Below are 10252 nucleotides of genomic sequence, written 5' to 3'. Positions count from 1 at the left end.
CCATGCATACGGTGCTGTTGGCTGACAAACTGAGAGCAAGGTGCAGCCAGCGGGACCCCTGTGAGTGATGGGCTGATTCGGTAAGGCCTGGGTGTGAGCAGCAGGTGGGGCAGGTCAAAGGTGGCACACAGGCGACCTTAGTCCCAGACACTCTTACGCAGCTGGACGCTCCCCTGCCTGGAAGCCTGGGGCGCTCAATAAATAAAACCAGGGTAGAGTCAGAGCACCAGTTAAAGTCTCCAAATGGGGTGACCTCAGGGGAAATGATGGCAGATCCAGAGCAAAGTTTCATCTGAGGCCAGCACGCAGGTTCAGGCTCCTCTTTTGTTTGCTGATTTGTGCCTCGCCAGGCATTTCCTGCCACCCCAGACATTCTTCTGGTGCTTTCTCTGCTACCTTTAGTTGATGAATGTGTAGGGAAAATGAAATCTCTTCTCGTTTGCAGATTGCAGGCCGTATCTTGGAGTAAGTTTCCGTGTGTTTGGTGGTCTTTGCCCTCCGAGAGCAGTGCAGGCCTGTTGGGGTCCCACCGGCACACCCTGCTCGCTGCTGCTGGGAGAGGCCAGGCTGTCCCAGGAGAGGCCAAGTGCTTCGTCTTCGTTTGGGCTGCACGGACAGGCTGATGGTTTCTGCTGAAACCAGCACCACCGCTCTACCTGCGTCTCTACAGGGCTTTAAGTCGCCAAGAGCAGTTACTTCTGGGCTCCATAAGCAGGGGGGGCTTCTCTCCTTCACACCTGGGACTCTGGTCGGGGTACCGGGACTGCGCGTCTGGACAGCTCCCCGGGCTCTGCACCAGCCCCGGTTGTGAGATGGCTACTTTCTGGTTTTGGCATACCGCATATGGGCAGGAACCAGTCTGGGCCTGGGAATAAATGGCCAGGGGAGATGTGGCTGGGTCCCCCTTTCCTCTCAGGTCTCACACTAGGAGCCCCGCTGGACCTCTTACCAGCGACACACAGGGGCCCACGAGAATCCTTAGTCCAGTCCACCCGGGAGCTGCGGGAGACATTATTTCAGAAGTTTACATTTCACCCTTGTAGCAAAAACGTGGACTCTGAAATCTACTGACATGGCGAAGAACAGTCCTTAATCCAGACGAGCAGCAGTCATGTAGCGTTTTTTCCCAAATCTAAACCTCTGACCCAGACCCCAACCACACAAGCTGAGCGCTGGGGCTCCGTGGGGGGAGGAGGCGCGCCGAGAAAACTGCAGGTCACTGAGCCTAGGTCTGAAGCTAAACGTGCTGGGACCCAAACTCTGGGTTCTTCTTTGTTCTATGGCAATGCACAGAAGGGAACACTTGCCTCAGGATAGAAATGTAAAGCTGAGAAAAGCCCTAGGCGCCCGTGTCACTCGGAGGCTGGTCCTGCAGTCAGTCGCCCATCTCTCCCACAGCCACCTGCTGTCCGGCCCAACTTGCGGCCTATTTTCGGACCGACTCGCACATCCTCCATCGCTCTGGGCACACAGGCCTTATTCTCGCGGCTTTTGCTGTTTTGCACTCCCTATTTCCGCGTGGTTTCTTTCTTGATTTACTGAACTCGCTTGCAAAGTCAAAGGCTCTTTTATCAACCGATGGCTTCTGCAACACCCTCTCCCTCTCTATTTCCTTGTCACTTGTTCTCACAACTTTCTCTCTCCCTCCCCCACTTGCAATTCTTGGAGAATTTGGCAGAAGTCACTCGTGCCGCAGGATGAGGTAAGGCCACGTCCCCAGCCTAGAACAGTGAACAGTGAAATGCACATGTGTCCATGCCTGGGAGAGACAGCTGGTCATCTTCCCTTCTGTGTCTCTGAAGGCCATTGGAGAGTTCATTTTGGTGGACAAGGGTGTGAAGATCAAAAAGAATGGTAACATCTACAGCCTGAACGAAGGCTACGCCAAGGACTTTGACCCTGCTGTCACTGAGTATGTCAAGAGGAAAAAGTTCCCCCCAGTAAGTGAGGGGTCTGGGGTGGGGCTGAGGCAGTGTCCAGACATCTGGCATCAGGGGCAGCTCTGGAGGGAGGGGGTGTCCTCTGAGGGGAGAAGGGACCTTGGACCTCATTTGGGCTTCTTGATTTATGTGGAAACCCATTGATTCATGATTCACCTTTGAGGTGAAAGAAAAGAGGGATGGAAGTCCATTGGATTTTCATCTGCACCAAGCCTGTGATTAAATTCTCATCTCTGCACTGGGGACTGAAACTTTTGCGCTGACATGTCAAAATGGGACTGTCTGTGTCAGCTCTTGCAACTTTCTCCTGGCAGAAGAAAATCTGAATGATAAACTCACCCAGATGAATGAGTGTATAGCAAGGAGGCATTTTCCTCTTCACAGGTCCCTGGTCCCAGATGGTTCAAAGTCTGGTTCTCCCACCCCAGCACCAGCCATGCAGTATCTGTCCATCTTGGCCTAGCGTCCAAGATGGCTTTTATCAGTCACCTCAGGAATGAGAATGTCCATCTTAGTATCTGCCTAAGGAGGGTACAAATTAGTGACTCTAAAGAGGAGAAATGGCTGATTATAGAGCTGGCTCTGCATGGGAATAGCTGATGTCATACCCTTTATTTTTTTTTTAATTGTTTGGGATTCATTGAGGGTATAAAAAATTAGGTTACACTGATTAAATTTTTGAGATAAAGTCCTGTCCTACCCTTTCTTAAAACCCACAGGCACCTACTGTTTTCCTGTTGTTCTCATGATGTTGGAAGCCCTGAGAGCTGGCCCCAGGCTCTTCCTCCAGCTGAATCAGCTCCTTTAACTTTCCCTCCCCCACTCTGCATACACTCTCACTAGTCCTGCAGGCTCCTCTGCCAGGTCTGGTGACAATAGCACTCCCCTCTCCTTGATGCTAAGCCTAGACTTGAGCAGTGTCCGCTCCCTAGGTTGGCAGAAATCCTTCTTGACCTTTACAGTGCTACTAAATGGCACAATTCTTGTGAGGCCTGCCCCAACCCTAGAGCTAGAGTCAACCACACTCTCCTTGAGGCTTCTGTGGGTGATGTAACCTCTGGTGAGCTGTCTCCATTGTTCTACTTAGTGCATCAGACGTCAGAAGGTGCCCAGTGAATGGCTGTGGAATCAAACACACACAGGGGACACAAAGGGAACTCACTTTCTTTATTTTCTACAACCCTGGTCATTGCTGTTCTTAACCTTGCAGGATAACTCAGCTCCCTATGGTGCCCAGTACGTGGGCTCCATGGTTCCGATGTTCAACGCACTCTGGTCTATGGTGGGATCTTTCTGTACCCCGCTAACAAGAAGAGCCTCAGTGGAAAGGTAAGCACATGCCCTGGAGAGTGACTTACAAGCAGTAGATTGCATTTCCAGCCTGAGGGATTTAATTTAGGAAGATAGAAAGGTTATGGTGGTTGTTATGCTTTAGTAAGTTGCTAAGGATGTCGGTGGTGTACTCTTTTCTAGATTAAAGGTAAAGCCACCCGATACTAAATAAACATAAAAACGGTCTCCTGAGAGTCCTTTCAGTGCTATGGGAAAGAGAATTAATGCTCAGGAGGGAGACTAAGCATCCAGAGAGTTTCCAGTGCGTATGCGGTTTGGCTTGGGCAAGGTGAATTCCATTGGCTTGGCCAAGGTGAATTCCATTCATAAAGGGAAATGAAACAGCCCAGGCTCATTTCCAAGGCAGTGAATCCAATACGTATCCCAAATAAGAGTCTTTTTTGGGTCCTTTCAAAAAGCATAAAATAGAAATGACTAATGAGCTGACATTTGCTACTTGGGAAATGCAACCATTTAGGGAAGGAACAAATCTTTGGGTAAACCTATAGCTTTCCGGTGAGCTGTTACCACTTACCACATAGCCCTAGGGCTCACAGCGTCCCCAGAGTGGGCTGTGCTGTCTCACACTGTGTAAGAAGCACCTGCTTTCCTCCCGCCATGATGGCAGTGTGCCCCCTCCATACAGTGTCTAGTTTATTTTCACCTTTGTTTTTTTTTTAAACATGAGAGAAGCAAATTCCTCATTGCCATACAATCATTCGTCTGTTTGACTTTATTATTTGGATTTTCTTCTGCCAAGAAAAAGTGGCAAGAGCTGACACACACAGTCCCATACTCTCCTTAAGATATTTAGACATCTATATATTTGGATGTAGTGAGAGCTGTTTGCTGTGAATGGGGTGCAGTCTGCTAAGGCACCCTTATCTACTTAGAATGCCGTTTCTGCCGCAGCATCTCACACGCCCCAGACTATCAGATTAGCCTGCCTTACCGTACTTTTCTCAATGCCTACAAAAACTGTTCCTGAACACACATATTAAGGCTCCTCCTTTATTCCCCCCAGATTTTCCAATCTGGCCATGACACCTACATGAAAATAGAGTTAGGAAACACCTGCAATGTCGCTCAGTAGGCAGGCTGCATGAAAATGCATAATGGTAAGAAGTTATTATTTAATATAACTGCCAAGATGTATAACATACAAAATTCCAGCCCTCGGGCCTTAGGGGAGTTTTAAAGGGAATGCATACAGGGTTGCAAACAATATTATACTGTTGGGAGGAGCCAGTCTGCTCTCCAGATGACTGCAGCCAGACACTACCATGGATTTTTCTGATGCTTTTAGAATAGCCTAAGCTCCATCCAAAACACACACACACACGCACAGTCACTCATTAAGTCCAGTTTCCATGCTATAAAGAGAAGGGACTCATCAGTTCTGCCAAAATGTCATTCTGTGTCCAGGTGGTCTGTCTCGAATTTGCATCAGGTAATCTACTGCAGGTTCTGGCCTGATAAATGGCTGAATTTAAACAAAGGGCTAACCGCTTCCTTTCAGATGTAACCTGGGCTGGGAGGGAACTTTCACAACCTCATAGTAGGAAAGAGGGACTATGGGTTACTCCCACCAGCTCCGCACTACTTTGCTACAGAACAAGTCCCCTCTCTATGTAATACCTCCCGTATGAGGCGGCTTCTCTGGTCTTGTTTTCCAGCTGAGGCTGCTGTATGAGTGTAACCCCATGGCCTACATCATGGGGAAGGCGGGGGGCGTGGCTACCACTGGGAAGGAGGCGGTCCTAGACATCCTTCCCACTGACATCCACCAGAGGGCGCCATTCATCTTGGGGTCCCCGGAGAAGTGCAGGAGTTCCTGGAGGTTTACAAGCAGCACTCTGCCAAGTGAGGGGCTGGCCGCGCCCACTCCGGAAGGAGTGTCTTCCACGTGGACCTTTGTCTCTCATTGTGCTCCCCTGTTCTGGAGGTGTGTCCGAAGTCCCTGGACAGCAGAAATAAAAAACGTGGCGGTGCCTGGTGCTACATAGCAAAATGCTGTCTCCATGATGTCACTGGTGGGCAAGATGTATGTTGAGCGGATGGAGGAGAAATAAACATGTTCTTCCTTTTAGGAAAAGGTGTTCATTTTTTTGTGTCAAATGATGACGGTGATGATAACAGCTCGCGTGTCTATAGGTAGCTTGTGTGATCCTCGCAACAACTTTATGGATTAGATACTGTGAAGAACCCATTTTCTACATGATGAGACGGGGGACCAAGATGAGAAGCAATGGGCTCCAGGCCTCCAGCCAATGACTGGCAGAGCTGTGGGTTTTTTTTTTGTTTTTTGTTTTTTGCAGTTTTTGGCTGGGGCTGGATTTGAACCCACCACCTCTCGCATATGGTGCCGGCGCCCTACTCCTTTAGCCACAGGCGCCGCCCCCACAGAGCTGTGGTTTGACTCGAGGCTATGTGAACCTGAGCTAATGTGTTGCTTCTCTCACCTGTTGTCCCATTCCAGTCTTGCTGGGCAGAGCTAACCTGCCCAGGCTGTCTGTATTCCCCTAGAAAGGGGAGCACTAGTAGCTCAGCCATGGCCCCTGTGCATAACCATCTGAGTCACAAATGAAGGTTTACATTGGTACCCAATGGCGAGTTTCCTATAAAAGCACAACCCTGTATTGGATTCATAAAACCTAATAATTTTCGAGATCTAGTTGCCATAAGGGAAAGGATTCATCAAAAGAACAGGATTTAAGGAAATAACAATTTGTCACAAGTGTGTTTCTCGCTAAGCTCTCTATATAAACAGTTTCTCCCTCAGCTAACTCTGGTTCTTTGTGGAACAGAGTTCAAGATCATGGCAAGTTTTATATCAGACGTAGACATTGATAGAAAATGTGGCCTATTATGAGCTCTAGATTTTAAAATGTATCTAACCATGTATTTCCACTTGGGAACTGAAAACAGGTGTCTCTGTAAATCCTGCCTCTTTCCCTGCATGTTTTCCCAGAAGGAAACACTTTGATCTTGAGCACTGGATCTGCTTTTGTCCACCAATCAGACCCAAAGCCAGTATCTCCCCAACTCCAGCTGTGGAAGGTCCTCTCTGGAAAGTCCTCTGACTCACAGCACACCCTTTGATTCTTAACCTTTCTGTTGCTCAATTGGCCTTGGACTCTGAAAGTGCTGAGGGAGACATGGCGGGGTCTGGGATCCTTTTCCTATCACTGAGATCACTGCAGGGAAATAACACCCACTCTGGTGCCATGATGAAACCGGGCAAAATAACAAAGACCCATTTCCTCTGCCTTTGTGTGTTCTGTGTGGTGCCTTTGGATTGAGCTGTTGGTTTATTTAACACAGCGCTTTCAACTACTGCTTGTCTGCATTCAGCTGACGCGTGAGTCAGCTGACGCGTGAGAGTCTCTCTTTCTCTGACAGACACACGGACCCAGAGAACAGCAGCACTGTCAGCAGTTCTCCTCGGATGGTCCTTAGAATCTCAGTTGGACTTGACCTTGGAGTGTCTTGGCTGCCACCCTTGGACAGATGAAGGTGAGGGCGTCACACCCACTGAGTGTCATAGGGACATTGCAGGAATGCAGCAGGGCCTGACATTGTCACACAGCTCCTAAAAGGTGGGAGGCCCTTCCTACCTTGGATCAAATCACAGAGCAGTGTGCTCTGGCCAAGCCAGGGTTGGCTGGTGGGATTTTGTTAGTTTTTCAGCACCAGTATGAGCTGGATTTGTGAAGCAGCCCCACACTCTCCTCCCCCACTTTCAGGTGTGTGTTTTGCTCTTAGGGGCTCCATACCCCTCACCTTCCAAGTTAAGAACTTAGAAGTCTGCAGTAGAGCTTCCAATCAAATTCTAAGTATTTTGTGGATTTTTTTTTTTTTGAGACAGTGTCTCATTTTGTCACCCTTGGTAAAGTGCCATGGTGTCACAGCTCATAGCAACCTCAATCTCTTTGGACTCAAGTGACCCTCTTGCCTCAGCTTCACGAGTAGCTGGGACTACCGGTGCCCACCATGATTCCTGGCTAGTTTTTCTATTTTAGTAAAGACAGTTTTTGCTCTTGATCAGGCTGGTCTTGAACTCTGAGTTCAAGCAATCCACTGACCTCGGTCTCCCAGAGTGCTAGGATTATAGGCATGAGTCACTGCGCCCAGCCCAAATTCTAAGGATTTCAAAGCCAAGCAGCAGAGGAGTTTCTCCACAGTGGTGTGTTGCTGCTGGGTGCCCTTCCAGTGTGACTTGAAGAGACCAGCAGCCCTGGCTCTGACCCATGTGCAAGGGAGGCAAAGCTCATGCCTGCATTTAAGCACCATCGGCACCCAAGTCTCCAGAGTGATTGGGCCCTGGTCCTTACCTTCAGAATTGGGAATAATTTCAAGATGCCCATAGGGGGTTGAATGGTATCCCCTGAAAGGACATGTCCATATCCAGGTCCCTGGGGCCTATGAATGTGACCTGATTTGGAAAAAGAGTCTTTGTAGATATAACTGCTTTAGGGAGTAGAGATGAAATCATCCTAGATTACCTAGGTTAGGGTGGGTCCTAAATCCAATGACACGTCCTCATAAGACACACACAGAGCAGAAGGGGACATGAGGATAGAGGCAGAGACTGGAGTGATGTGGCTACAAGCCAAGGAAACCAAGGGGAGCCACCAGCAGCTGGAGGAGGCCAGGAAGGACTCTTTGCTAGAGCCTCCAGAGGGAGTGTGGCCCTACTGGTACCTTGATTTTGAACTTTTAGCCTCTGAAACTGTGTGAGAATACATTTTTCTTGTTTTAAGCCATCCAGTTTGCAGTATCTTATTGTGGCAGCCCCAGGAAACACTTGATAATCATGCACCTGAGGGATGTAATTCAGGTGTCACATGCAACAGAGCACAGAAGACATCTGTTCCTTCACACGGCTGTTCTCATCAAACAGTTGCTGCATAGGCATGGGCTGGTGATGAGATCTGAAGAATTAAACACAAGGGTCCCGCCGTTTCATTGAGACGCTAGGTCTGGTTTCCCTGAAGAACTAAGGTGCTGCCACTGAGGTGCAGATATCCCTGTTGCTTGCACAGATGGCTGGTGAGGGTGGAGATGGTGCTGAGTGGAGAATGGCACCCTCTGCCCTCAGGGAGTCCTGGAAAGCTGCCAAGAGTGCAGCTGGCACCAGTGCTGATCCATGGCACTGGGGTCAGGGCAGCCTGAGGCCAGGTCCCACCTCTACCACTGCCCAACTGTGGGTGTCTGGTAAAGTCCAGTCACACTGGTTTCTCTTCCTGGACCCACAGGAAGACAACCTTCCCAGCCTCTCTTGCATCAGGTGAGGGCCATGGGTTTTGGCCAGTGGGGTGTGGGTAGAAATGATGTCTACACCTTCTAGGCTGACTCCCAGTCCCAATCCTGCATCCTTTCTCCCCTCCATGCCATCTGTGAAGCTGTGCATTTCAATGACAGGGTCACAATACAGCAGGAACCTAGAGGCTGAGCCGCCAGCCTGAAATGGTCAAGAGAAGCAAAACTTCCGTGTACTTAGGGACTGGGATTTCAGACTTCTGTTACTGCAGCGTAACCTGGGCTGTCCTGACTAAGACAAACTGAGCATTTTAAAAATCTCTCTGAGCCTCTGTTTCTTCATTTGGAACTTTTTTTTTTTTTTTTTTGAGACAGAGTCTCACTTTATTGCCCTCAGGAGAGTGTCGTGGCGTCACAGCTCACAGCAACTTCCAACTCCTGGACTCAGGTGATTCTCTTGCCTCAACCTACAGAGTAGCTGGGACTACAGGTGCCTGCCACAAAGCCTGGCTATTTTTTGCTGTAGTTTGGCCAGGGTTGGATTCGAATCCGCCACCCTCAGTATATGGGGCCGGCGCCCTACCCACTGAGCTATAGAAGCTGCCCCATTTGTGACATGTTAACTGTAATACCATGGTTGTAGTCAAGGCCATTTTCACTGTAGTAATAGAAGCCCTCTAATTCCAGGTGAATCAGGAAGAGAATGTGTTGGAAAGCTTCAGGGGATCCCATGAAATCCAGTACCCACTGCTCGCCCAGCCCCGAGGGCTCATCTCCTTAGTTCCTGCATCATCCTATTCAAGGACATGTCTGTGTCTCATTACATCCACGGAAGAAAAAATATGATTGGCTCAGCTTGTGCCAAGTGTCTATCCTTGGTCCAATCAGCTGCAGCCAGAGATCAGGGTCGTATAAAACCAATGTGCCCTGGAGTTTTCCTGTTATGGGCAGGTGTGTTTTCTCTGGGATGGGGATCAGGAGGTCAACAGATGCCCAGGGACTTGTGCTATGCTGTGTGCAGGAATGCGGAGGCTCCATTTAAAAGTGTGTGTTGAGATTACATGAGAAGGTGGGGATGGAGGATCTTAGTGAAGTTTTGCTGACAAAGAACAGTCCCTCAGCTAATACTCTAGAGTCACCCTCGAGATCCTTGTCTTTAGGTAGAGGATCTTGCCCTGTGACCTGCTCTAAGACTTCCTTAATTCTGCACAGCATCTGTTTTGTCCTTATTATTTAGACCCCGGCCTGTGAGGACATTTCTCTAAGCCAAGCAAGACCACCCATAGCTTTGTGATCACTGACGTATTAGGGTGCTGAAATAACCACAAGGCGGATGTTGTTCTCTTTCCCTCTGGGCTGTCACCACAGCCACCCTCTTGTGTGCCCTGAAGAACTCTGGCATTTGCTGAAAGGCCACCAGCTGCAATTTTAGATCATGTTGGTAATTTGAACTTCTAACATTTACAAATAGCTGCAAAGGAGTTACAACCATCATGCCAACGTCAGGCTGGGCTGGATGGTGGTAGAAATAGCTGTCTTCCCTCAGAGCCTGTGTGGGCACAGCAGGCTGCTTGTAGATGGCACTGACCAGCATCATCTTCTGCTTGTTCCTGACACCACAGAGTGCTGGGCACCCAGTGTCTCTCCTCAGTCTGTGCTGAGGCTCTAGTTTGTCTGTGTGTCACTTCAAGTCTGTTGTGAACATAGGAGCTTACAAA

General features: G+C 49.1%; 1 long non-coding RNA gene across 1 annotated transcript; it reads left to right on the top strand.

Annotated features, from left to right (window-relative positions):
• The first annotated feature begins 1806 nt into the window (after positions 1 to 1806).
• LOC128584953 (uncharacterized) lies at positions 1807 to 5328 on the top strand. The gene is made up of 3 exons (XR_008379773.1): positions 1807 to 1940; positions 3151 to 3269; positions 4949 to 5328. It is a non-coding gene; the product is annotated as an uncharacterized LOC128584953 (long non-coding RNA).
• The last annotated feature ends 4924 nt before the right edge of the window (positions 5329 to 10252 follow it).

The sequence above is a fragment of the Nycticebus coucang genome, chromosome 4 (assembly GCF_027406575.1).
Source record: "Nycticebus coucang isolate mNycCou1 chromosome 4, mNycCou1.pri, whole genome shotgun sequence".
NCBI lineage: Eukaryota > Metazoa > Chordata > Mammalia > Primates > Lorisidae > Nycticebus > Nycticebus coucang.
The sequence above is the reverse complement of the archived record's forward strand: the minus strand, read 5'-3'. Positions and strand labels throughout refer to the sequence as shown.